At 43.2% G+C, this 12,400-nt stretch overlaps 1 protein-coding gene across 3 annotated transcripts in view; it reads left to right on the plus strand.

The window, feature by feature from the left end:
- The first annotated feature begins 7,448 nt into the window (after nt 1-7,448).
- CASR (calcium sensing receptor) overlaps nt 7,449-12,400 on the plus strand; it is an 82,436-nt gene continuing 77,484 nt past the window's right edge. Inside the window, exon 1 of one of the 3 annotated variants that reach the window (XM_005506262.3) lies at nt 7,449-7,794. The gene's annotated coding sequence lies outside the window, so the exon portion shown is untranslated. Of the gene's footprint in view, nt 7,795-7,839; nt 8,232-12,400 lie in introns of those variants that run through there. The other 2 variants (XM_065049993.1, XM_065049992.1) reach the window with 2 other exon arrangements.

The following is a 12,400-nucleotide window of genomic DNA, read 5'->3' on the forward strand; positions in this document are numbered from 1 at the left end:
TTTCAAGTCTAAATTTGCTTAAATTCAAATTCCAACAAATGTCTCTTGCCCTGCTAGGTTTCTGTGTGTAAATGCAGGCATGTGGATGTCTGTCCGTTTCTGAGGAACTAAGGGCTTACCCATCTGTTTTTGCCTAGCTTGGAACACCAAACAGATAAGGTTATCTACTTTTTACTTTACTACCATAAAACTGTCTCTGGCTTTCAAAATGAAAAGCTCTCTATTATGACTTTTCCACCTGCTGTGGGTGCTTGATGGCTTCCTTTTCATAAAGTAAACACCTGTCTCTTTCAAATTTTCACTGAGGCATTTTTGCTAAATCTTTAATAATTCTTATGTCCTTTTTCTTGCTCATTTCCAGTTTTAAGGCCATCTGACTTAAAGTGAGAACACTTGCCCTTGATACACCATTCCATCTGTTGCCACGGTAGTGCAAATCAGAAGCAGATCTCCAGTTTCTAAATTAACATGTTTCTGTGCAGTATTGTTCAGGTGAACCTGATATTCATTTACATGTCCACTGATACGTTCTGCTGCTTTCGTAGCAGTTGAGGACTAAGCCCTAGTGGATACATGCACAAGTGTCAATATGTGTGGATTTCTCATCACTAATAACCCAAAAACAGCTGAAGAGATTAGGCTTTTGTGAATAACTGAGCAGAAGTGCTAAAGGAAGACTGGTGGCATTTTTTGTGAATCTAAAAATATACTGAGAACTACATTCATCCTGGTTTTAAGGGCTTTCTTTCATCCAAATTTTAAGGTCCTGACTGAAGTATCTTGGTTAGGCACAAAAAATTGTCCCATGCTGCGTCTCTACTCTGTAGAGACAGACACATCCAGGGTCTCTTGATGGAGCCTTATACTTTCACTGACCCTCTGTTATTTGTTATATAGTAAGTTTCCTAAACGATCTGAATTACAGATCACCTCTTGCACTGCCATTTCTTCATCTGCCTAGTGTTATTAGAGAACAACAGGAGACAACAACTAATTTGTAGAAAGGCAGTTCTCTGTGATTTATATGGAGGAGTGCATTCAGCTTTTACTACAGTAAAAACTTTCACTTACGAAGATTGTAGGGAAAGGTAGCTATTAACCTTCATCATAATGAATAATTAACCACAACAGCAGCTGAACTTAAGATTCATCTCTCAGTTATTGTTTGTCCAGACAGATAATACCTGAACTGACCAAAATCAAACACAAAACCCACACCACACGCAGTCAATCTGTCAAAATCTGCTCCCACCTGCAACAACATGACACAGAATTGACTCTTTAAATAAATCACACAAACGGGACATTCTTAAGATATCCTGCTGTAAATTCAAAGTCTTCTGATTTCAATGTAGTTATGTGTTTGGTTTTAATTCTATGATATCACTCTTGCTTGTGTTGTCTTTGCTGAAGAGACGTTTGGAAGCCTCCTCTGAGGTCACATTTGATGTTTCTCCACCCCAACACTTCACTTGCACTAACTGCAGACTAATGCAATGGGAATAGCGTTTATGGACCTCCAGACTTAATAATCACTATTGCCTTGGGCAGATATGCTGCCTTTGTGCTTCGGTCTGAGGAAAAAAGACAGGGTAGTGTGTGCAAGGTTTTTCTGTAGCTCGCCTGAACCAAACTTTGGAAATCTAGAGAAGAAATAAAGACGTGATAATGAGGGAAGACAGTGAGAGAACTGATCTTGGAAAGGAGGAAACAAACAAACAAACAAACTCCAAAAAACAAACAAACCAATAACAACCAAACAACCAAACCAAACCTAACTGAGGCAAGAATATCAGAGAATACAGGAGGAGCCTGACTGGAAAAAGCAGGCAGTCAGACACTAGTTCAGTTATTGTGTTAACGTTGGAAAGCTTCACCCTCAGTGGCCTATTTTTTCATGCTAGTTGTCTCCTTTCATTTATGAGCAAACAGAGATACTGTTCACCACACTGATTTTCAAATACTTATTAATAGGCTCCGTTGCTGAAATATGGAAAGCAAGTCCTGCCTCCCTGAATTATTGTTTGAAGCTGGCAGCCTTCTGGTGCAGATACCACTACATCCATTTTGGCTGGCTCATATCTAGAAAGTTTTCTTTGCAATCGTAAAATGTGGACATGAAACTGTTATTTTACCCATGGCTAGCTCCTGAAGCACAAGATGACTCTGTCATGAGGGAAAACAGTCAGGTCACTAGGCTGCCCCAAGAAGGCCAAATGTGACCTATAGATAAAACAAATGCAGGGACTGAATAATAAAAAAGGAGCTACAATTGTTATAAATAACATTTTTAACAGAAAATTCATTGCTGAAAAGTTATCGCAAAATACGATTTTAAGAAGAGTATGCTTGGGACAGCATTCTCTGTGTGCTTCTGCTTTGATATTCAGCAAATACCTTGGAGCTTTTGTTTTGGTTTTTAATACTCCCCAGGGCAGGATATTCCAGGGTTGCTCAACAAATAATCGCTCAAATGATATTGCTTAGGCTGCTTGTATCTGCCAGGGTAGCCCTGCCCAGCTGCACAGATCCTTTTATAAAAGCTAAGGAAGGAGAAGAAACACTTAAGAATAACCAAATAAGAAGTGCCTGTGCCTGAAAAAGGAATTCAAGAACAAAGAAGATGAAGAGGGAAAGGAGTAAAGAAAATACGAGAATGGACATCACCAGCTGTTTCCAGAACTGTACATGAGGAACACAGACTCTCAACCAAAAAAATTTAAAAATCAGTTTGGAGATGGTCCTGGAAAATGTACTTGCAGAACAATTCTGCAATGGCAGCAGGGGGGATGGACTGGATGTGAACTTATTTGGTCTCTTCCATCTCCAATTTCTATGAAAACAGTCACCATTCTTTAGCAATATGATAAATATTTAAAAAATCATAGATACAAACTAAATAAAACATATTAAATAACAAGTTCAGCCAATTTAATCATGACTTTTCAACTTTTAAACCAAGACAGCAGGGAGGAAGAAGGAACAGGCTTGAGATTTTTAGTCCTCTTTGTTTAAGGCTAACTCACATAGGACACACCTTCATGAGACTTGTTCAATAACATTTGTGGAGCTGGGCTGGAGTTGTTGTTGGATTGCCCTCAGTCCACAGGGCTGCAGGTTTTATCCAATGCACACTGGGTGCATTCTCTTCCTAGCAGCCTTTAATTCAGATTTTGCTTTGTTTATGTTTCACTCCTAGACAGACCAGTAGATTTCATTTTGGGTAGTATAATACCTGTCTAGTTCCTTCAGCATTTAGCTACTAAAAGCTGATTCTTTTCTTCATTCCTGCACTGACCAAAACATCAACTGCCATCTGAGAGCAAATCTTCTCCTCTGTAAGAGATCCATGTGTTGCAGATACACAGACTTCATGGGCCTCAGCAGGGGAAGAAGAATTTTGGGCTTGAAAAACATAGAACTCATTATTTGAGCACATGATCTATCCATAAAGTCTAACTGCAGAGAAGGGACTTGTGTTCCATGGGACAGCCACTAGACAGTGATATAGCCACATCTACACAGCCAAAGTATGTCAACTTCACACCCCTGTAATAGCCCCAGCCTCTCTCTAGCATTTCCTCCACAGTATAATAACTCAAATTTTCTCTGAATCCCAGTCAAAACTCAGCCTGCACATAATCCTTCCAAGTGCTCATCAATTGGTCTCCGTAGAGAGGAAGGCTCGAATAAAGCTTTTTCTCCTATACAAGCCAAAGATGAGGAACATTCTGGGGTAGCAGGAGACCAGGACATGTCTTGCCTGTGGTACTCAGCTTGTCCTTTGGAAAGAAGACCTCAGCCTTCTGAGTTGTCAGTCTTCAAACTATGAGTCTACTTTCTTTTATTAGCAATAAAAGTAGTTTAAGAATTTGAGGTAGACATAGTCATTCTCCCTGTCATATACTTCCCTGACTTTATCTAACAAAACAAAACAATGGAGAACCTGGTTTAGGCTTTATCAGTGTAATCCTCTTCAGCACGTCAAGGCCTGGGGACAAGACTTATCCTTCAGTAGTCTGACTCAAATTTGGGCTTCAGCTTCCCAAGCAACTGGGCTAACCCACTTACATCCACACCCATTGTATTAAGCATACCTCTGGCAAAGCACCTTCTGCATCATCAGAAAGCTTTGTCAGAACAGGACTTTCCAGTTGTTCCATCTGACTTTGCACCTTGCCATCTAGCCTTTACATCTAGCCTGTGTTATCTACTCCCGAACAACCCTCTTCCTGACCCTTTCTTCTTCCCCAACCACACGCACATCCTGGATAAGGGACACAGAGAAGCTGGAAGAGGCTAACTTAGAGAAGCAGCAAACCTACCCTGGCACCCTGCGAAGCAGGGCCGGGTGAATCAGACAGCTTTCCAATCCTTTTGGAGAGCTGCCTGACTGCTGCACTTGAGAGCTGCAAGAGTTTTGTCTGGGAGGTCACCTAAACCTTTGTCCAGATGATGGACAAAGTTGTACTGCTGCAAAGCTCCTGCAGGAAAATGCTTCTGTGGGATTATTTTGTCCTTCATGCATAGAGGCAACCAGCAGCAGGCGAACAAAATGCCTGTATGCAAAGTGCAACCTTCAGTCCTCTGCCCTATAAGCTCACACCTGCCCTGTTCACATCAACATGACTTCATGACTCCCCATGCCTTTGTGAGATTTCATGACCTCATGGCATCTGCACCTTCCCCACTCTGGCTACTCACTAGGAAATTAGCTTGGAGAGGAAAGATGGCTGCACAATGCCACCCAACAGAGATGTTATTCCTGACCAGGGATCACCAGAGGCATCATCAGAAGAATCAGCAGCCTAACACAAATTGTCTAACTGTGCCCTAAAGGACAGTCCAGAAGACCCTGTTTGCCCTAATTCTTCAAAATAAGATGTGTTACATACATAAATCCTCAGTAGGTCCAACTGACTACATATTTCATTCCAATCAATGGTGACCACACTACCCTGGAAACTTACCTGGAAACTCTTGCCACCTCAGCTGTTCTCTCCTTTACCCTTAGGTCTGGTGTTCCAGCTCAGCCCTGCCTGGCTTTTCCTTGTTTAAACTGCTTGTAGTATTCCAGGAAATACTCAAAGGTGGATTTGACTTGTAGTTTTAAAGGAACAAACAGCTGCATGTTCTCTGTGGTTCTGTGCATTCCATTTCTTTTTATGCTCACGTGTCTTTGAAATAGAGGTGATCCTCAGTTGCTTTGCTTCTTTCATAGGCCCTGTATCACTGAGCTACTAATGCTGTATAGTATTACAATAAATATGGAAATTAATAATAAAAGTAATATATTTTGATTTTATTTGTTATTTTTATGCTGTATTTTAGGTGTATGTTGTATATGTCAATGGCAGAGAGAAGTTGAGATATAAAGACTAGCTCCCAAATCAAGTCACTAATGAAGCTGGCTTGGATTCAGAGTCTACTAAAAATGGCAGCTTCATCTATAAGGACAATGATAGAGTCGAAACCACAATCAACCATCATTAGCACAGCACTCAAAATGTTAGCGTTTCCCTGGTGTAAGGAGTTTATTCTTTCTTTTTCCTCCCACCAATTTCAAAATAAAATGAGGTGATGTGAAACAAAAAAAAGGGTAGCGTGGGTTTCAAAAGGACCACATGGGTAATTCTTCCTCTGGAATGCTCTGTGGCCGGCTGTTCAGGCTATTCCCATGCTAAGTGAGAGATCTGGGTTCAAATCTGCTTACACACAGGAGGAGCTGAGCCTTCTACAGTCTGACTGAACTCTCCAAATGCTGGGATTCAAGAGTGCCGTGACAAAGTGTGTTCTGGTATGGTCTGCTTGAACTCAATAGGTGAGACAGAGAAAGAATGCCTGTCATGTTGCTCCAGCTTAGATACAAGGGTCCTGAATGGATGTAACTTTACTACCTTGTCTTGTGTAGATAAGCTCTAGGAAGCAATGAATTGTCCAGCAAGAGTACAGAAGGTCCCTATGGGCTTGTCCTGCTGCCTCTCCATTGTCCCATTTTTATTGGCAGAAACAGTTTTTGCTCTATTGCTACTATCATGGTGGAAGAAGCAATCACAAAGTGATGAAATGGCAGATAACAGGGAGCTACAATTAATACAAAGAGAAATAAAACCCAAAAACCTTCTGTTGCCTTGTTTCCTGTTTGATAAAACCATGCCTCAAATACTGGGCCACACAAAACCTATGGTATAAATTCTACCATTGGCTGAGCGGGAGTACTGCTGCAATGAATACAAAAATACTTGATTTACAGATTTTGTGGGAGAAGTTTGGAAAGGTACCACAATCTGACATCAGACTTGGATTGTTTCCCATTTTAAAGTTGTTTTTTTCCTTCCATCTTTCCTGTCTCTACCCCAAAGCCATAGCTAGATGATAACTTAAAATAGCCACGTTCTTCTTATCCTCCAGTTTCTGTACAACCAGAGAATAGCCTTAAAAAAGTTGAATTTTATTGCCATGCTACAGCATAGTCCTGAAAAATCTGACTACACACACTTGGTGTACAAAGAAATCTCTACTATTTCTTCAGAAGTGTTTGTTTCGGTATTCAAAACATTAACACTTTTGACTGCTTCAGGGAACTGCTAGGTTTGCATGGGTCCCTAAATAAACATTTAGCTAAATCTTCATGGGGAATTCTCTGAATTTGTAATTAAGCATGATTAAGAATTAAGGAAGCTATTCATTCACCTATGCAATCAGCATTTTTTTTTTTAATAATTTGTGATCATTTATTTATGTCATGCAGTTATACGGTAATAATTATTGTAAGTATTATCTACTTCTTAAGAAGTTTGTTTACTGCAGTAGAAGTGGGAAAATAATACTTTTTAAAAAAAAATATTTTTCAAAATAACTGCATCCTAATACACAAAATGGTATTTGAGGACCTAAGTGACTTTAAATCCATTGGTAATTCTGCAGTAATATATGAACTACTTATGTACTAAAGTTAGGTCTCATGGATCTCCTTCAGAAGTAAAGGTCTCTGTCACCCCTTCAGGGTGAAAAATACCATACACTTTTAATATATTCTAAGTGCCACTCTCATGAGTACATTGCAACCATAACAACGTTTTTTAATTTGGGAACATGAAAACTGGACTCTCAGGACAGATCCAGGCGACTAGGGTTGGGCTGTAGAATGGCAGCAGAATCTAAGTATGGGGCTACATGCTACTTTTCCCAAAACCAAAACAAAACAACAAATTTATCAGGTTAAAAGATGTCAGATATAAACTGTATTATGATCTCAAAAGACAGTGTTTCTCTCAATCAATATTAACAGATCGCTGGACGTGAAAAGCAGCATAATAACATAAGTGATAGCAAATAATGATGAAAACATTTTATTCTCTGCATTTCAGTTCTTAAGATCCAAAGAAATGGATGAACATGGCAAATCTGGAGCTGGTCGTGCCCGCACAACCACACAACAGAGCGAGCTGGGGATTTTCTGCTTCAAAAGATACAGGTCTCCGGTGTCTTTACTGCACGGGGCTCAGGTACCAGGGAACAGCGTAGAACAGGCGGCCAGACTTTTTTCGGTGTGAACTGGAAGACGACCCCAGACTTTAAAAGAAAACGGAACGAGTAATGTTTGGGCTTTTTTCCCCACACACACTCGTGTCCTGCTGCAGGGTAAAGAACTCGGGTGCCAACCTGTCGGATGCCGCTGCACAGGGAACCCCAAGAGCCGGGCAGAACGGCGGCCGTGCCCCGGTGCCATGCAGGGGAGCTCGCACGTCGGTCAGCGCAGCGCAGCCCAGCTGCAGAAAGGTTCATGAAGAGGTATCTGACTTGGCCGCACCTCCTGGCCGGTGTGCGCGGTGCCCCGGCCGGGGACGCTGTGCCCGGCAGCAGCGGGCGGCCCGGGCCGCTACCTGTGGGCGCAGCGCGGGGCGGCGCGGAGCGGCACGCACCCGGGCGGGTCGCCGCGGTCGCCGCCGCCTGCCCCGCCTTGCGTGGCCCGTGGGAGCGGGCCCGGGTGCCGGAGGCGGCGGGGAGGGCTGGGACGGGGCCCTGGCCAGGGGTTTCTCTCTCCCCCACCCCCTCCTCCCCTCGCCGCCGGTTCCCGTGAGGCTGCAAGTGCCGCCGCGGCAGCTGGGGGGCCGGCGGGGGATGCTGCCGCCGCCCTGCCCAGAGCCGGAGTGAGGGCAGGAGCTGGTGGCGGCAGGAGCAGCCCCGGCGGCGGGAGGAGGTGAGCGGGGCGCGGGCCCGCGGGGCAGGTGGGTGCGCGCCCGGGAGCGGGAGCGGGGCCGGGGCCGGGAGTGGGGCCGGGGCGGGCAGTGCTCCCGCCGGGGCCAGCCCGCCCGCGCTGGGGGCGCACGGGGAAGGGACGGGGCACAGCCTGCGGGGTTTGCACGGGCGGCGAGGCGGGTGGGGAGGGAGCCCGCAATGCAGCGCTGGGGTCTGGATTTGGGGGTGCAGAAACCCAGAGGAGCAAAGCCCCCGGCGAGGCGGGGTCGGGGACAAGCCGAGGGCGACGGGGAGACAGGGCATTTCAGGCTGAGCCCGGCCGGCCATGCCAGATGCAGACGTAATTCCACGGAGGGACCCGTCCGCCTTCCTTCCCCAAACCTTGGGCAGGGTGGCTTCTGTTACGTGGAGGATCAGGCAAAAGGAGCAATTTCCATAGACATCTGAGGTGTTTTCTCTGGCTGAAGTTATCTAGAAATAATATTGAGGGGAAGAACAGTAATTCATAACAAAACTTTGAAGAGCAACAGGTTGTTTTACTGAAAACACGCACAGGAAAAAAAAAAATCACCACAAGTGGGCCTGATAGGAAGCAGCTAATAGCAGTATTCTGCAAACTGATTTGTAACGCAAGTAGAAGTTTTGAGAGCTCAAAACACTGCTCAAAACAAATTTCACCATATGCCTGAAAAGAGATTCTAAAAACTACTGTATCTGCCCTTAAAATCTTCATTTTGACTTCTGTGGATAAAGGATATGATCCTTAGAATTTCTTAGATGTGTTTAATTGCTCTAAGTGTTTCCATTTTTACTGATATATATATATATTTTTCTACTTTGAACGGATGGTCTTTTATGCGCAGCCCTCCTGCTCACTGTGAGACTCTGCCCCCGAAAACCATCTCTGCGTGCATTACTGTGCAGTCCTGGTGCAAAGTAGGTGCAAACCTGCTCGACACTCCAGGCTGGACTCAGAGGAGTAAGGGAGGTAATGGGCCAGTAGCCCTACATCTCTCAGCCGTGCCCAGCGCGGTGCTCCTGCTCAGTCATGTGCGTGGGGGAGAGCGGCTTTGCAGGCTTTTCCCGATTTCCCCTTGTAAGTAGTGTCTCTATCACAGCCACGACTTCTTTCCCTCCTACTCGAGTTTCACCCCCTGGTGTAAATGCAATGAGGATGTGCTGGGAGGGGCAAGGTCAGAGGAGTATTAGTGAGGCGTTGCTAAGGCTATTTCCCTGGCAGTGTAGTGTCCCTGAAAGTGTTTATGCTAATTGTGGAAATTAGAGCCCTTAACTCCTGTTCTTGATTGAGGCTGGAGCTGGGCAACTCGTTTCTTCGCTTTCTGTTCTACCCTTTTTGCCTCGCCACGCTGCAGGACTAAGCACATCTTTCAGTGACAAATGCAAGTTCCAGCCCCAGGGACAGGATCCCGTTCTGTTCCCTGTGTGTCCACTGGGGTCTGGTCATTGGTCCCACTGTTTTGAAGTCTAGATCCATACATGTGTTCTAGTTGTGAGAGAGGAAAAAATTAGTATGATGATTATTAGGAATACTTTTGCTGAGGTTTACTGGGCAGTGGTGAAGGGATCTGATGGCTATTCCAATGAAACTGTTTCAATAACTAACTTACATTTAATTAATGTAACTGAAGTTGCTGAAAAGTAGATAATTTTAAAGCAGATAGATTATGGCAGATTGGTGATGAGAAGGCATGCAGAGTATCCCAAAGTAATTTCTTTTATTCTAGGACATGACATGGCTGATGTTTGAGGTTGTCTGTGAAATTATTAAGGTGATCCCAATTTTGTGCCCAAGTGTGTGTTAAATTTCACCACAGTATTTGACAACAAACTGTCCTGCCAGTATCTTCTCAAATAGGCTAGTGATGGAGTGGGTGACATGCAGGTGAAATTTTTACATCATTCTTGAAGTAGCAATAGAGTGGTATTGACAGAGAAGGTTGCATAGTTACCTCCTGTGCTTAAACTTTATGGCTCAATGAAAGAATTCAGATTGCAGGTCTGTCAGTCTGACACTCTCTGTGCCATTCTCAGACCTCAATACTTTCTTGATGCTTTATAAGCTTGTTAGAATTATCTTCCAAAATATAAGCAAAAATGTCAAGTGAGACAATAGGAGCTTTTTCAGTCAGCTCCCATTCCATCTGCATTTGGGTTGCAAACTGTTGCATCTACTGTTGGTTGCAAACAACCTCTTCTGCATAAGTTTATAGACTTTCTCAGTCACTTATTAACTGCAAGAGTGAGGAATGCTTTACCTGCACTAATTTGTGCCACAGATTGTAAGAACATTATTGACACTCAAATAGACTGAGGAGGGCATTGACAGAGTGGTGGTAGCTTTAGTACCAAGATAATCTCTGTTGATGTATCAGGGCTAATTCTGTTCAAGCACATGTTTTGTTCAGCTGATGAAGTTAGAATAGATGAGCTGCTTAGCTCACAAAATATAAGGGATTGTGATCTCTTCAAGCATATGTGAATTGCTAGTGAAGGCAACAGGATCTAATGACTTAATTGTGAAGATGATTCCAGAACCTGTCCCAGGCTTGGACACTGGCCTTGGGCAAACCATTTCCTTTCAGTTTTCCAGTTTCAAAAGTGGGGATAAGAACCATGCCTCATAGGGTCTTGTTAGAAATGTCTTATTTTGAAACAGGGGTTTCTAAAGTGCACCCTGGAATTTCCTGGCAAAATCTCTGTATTTTTGTAAAGTATGGTTACCATATGGGAACAGGCAGAGTGGAGTTCAGAAGTTTCTGATTCTTTTTCCTGCCATTTTCAGGAAGGTTCAACTGACTGTTGTGATGCACAGGGACAGGTGACTGTTTCTCTGTTCTGCAGTCTTCAGGTGGACCTTGTAACTAGATCCCCTGTACCTGAAACTAACTGTATTGATCTAAATCTATTTTGGAGTTGGAAGGAAAACTTCATCTCACTGAACTTGATAATTCCATTTATTAATAGTTTGGGGCACTTGGGGCTGGCATATTAACCTGTCCCTGCCTACAGTGCCTGACACTGGGACAGAGACTACTTGGTGCTGAATACTTTGATGGACAAGATACCAAACACCTGGGTGAGTGTCTGATATGGGTATGGCATTTAGTAAGTGCCTGGGTTCTGATTTTTGCTTCTTGAAAAATGGGCAGTGGGAGTTGTTAAACACAGCTGTGACATTGCAGATACAGATAGGCAATATTCTCTTGTGGTGCAGAAAGTGAGGGTCATTGTGCTGTGTCCTGGGTCTGGAGGTAGATTTGAACCTTCCCTTCTCAGGACTTGTCAGGGTGCCAGTACTTGTGGTTAAGGGTGACACTTTGCAGGCTAACAGCGACCATTCCAACACATTGCACAGGGGGTGGGAATTTGTGATGACACATACAAAAACATGAAAAAGAAGACAGAGAAAAGAAAGAAGGATGGTGAAGGAAAGAGAGACAGAAGCAAGGGTGGCAATAAATCCTAGCAAAGGGAACATTTTCCAGTAAGCAGTTCTGAATGTGATGTAAAAAATAACAACTGGAAGTTTTATTTTACTACACAGAGCCCAAATTCTTTCTTTGATCTCTGTACAAGCTTCCTTTTGGCATCTGTGGGAGATCAGTAGAGAGAGGGGAGTGTGTAGTCTTGAATTTATGATGCAGCGTACCAGAAAGGTACACTCCTGGTTCTGAAAGAGATGATAAAAATCAGTCTGTTCACAGACATCTGACGACCAAAACAGTAGTTATCTGAATACTCCATTCATTACAGCTAAACTGTTGGCATCTATTTAAAAGAAATAACTCAGTGTCCATGCTGGTGTCTACAGGAATTCCTTAAAACACTTCTTTTGTGTAAAAGTTTACACAAACACACTATTTTTGAGACTTTTACCAGTGTTCAGTTCCTAGAAACAGTTATTTCCGCTTAATAAATTAGGAACACATTAAGTCACCTCTAATGAGTAACAATAAATTCTCTACAACACTTAAACTATGGGATCAGTTTAGTAAAGTTTCCTAATTAAACTTACTACTTGAGAGTAGCAATATGTGAACTTTTAAAGGTAGATGACAGATGGACCAACCTTTCTCAGCAAATTGAATACACAAGAATTCATAGGACAGTTTCAGAATTTTTTTCTGGTGTTTATCATGAATAAGCAACATATAGGTCTATTAATCTACAGAAAGCT

Source organism: Columba livia, chromosome 1, assembly GCF_036013475.1.
Source record: "Columba livia isolate bColLiv1 breed racing homer chromosome 1, bColLiv1.pat.W.v2, whole genome shotgun sequence".
NCBI lineage: Eukaryota > Metazoa > Chordata > Aves > Columbiformes > Columbidae > Columba > Columba livia.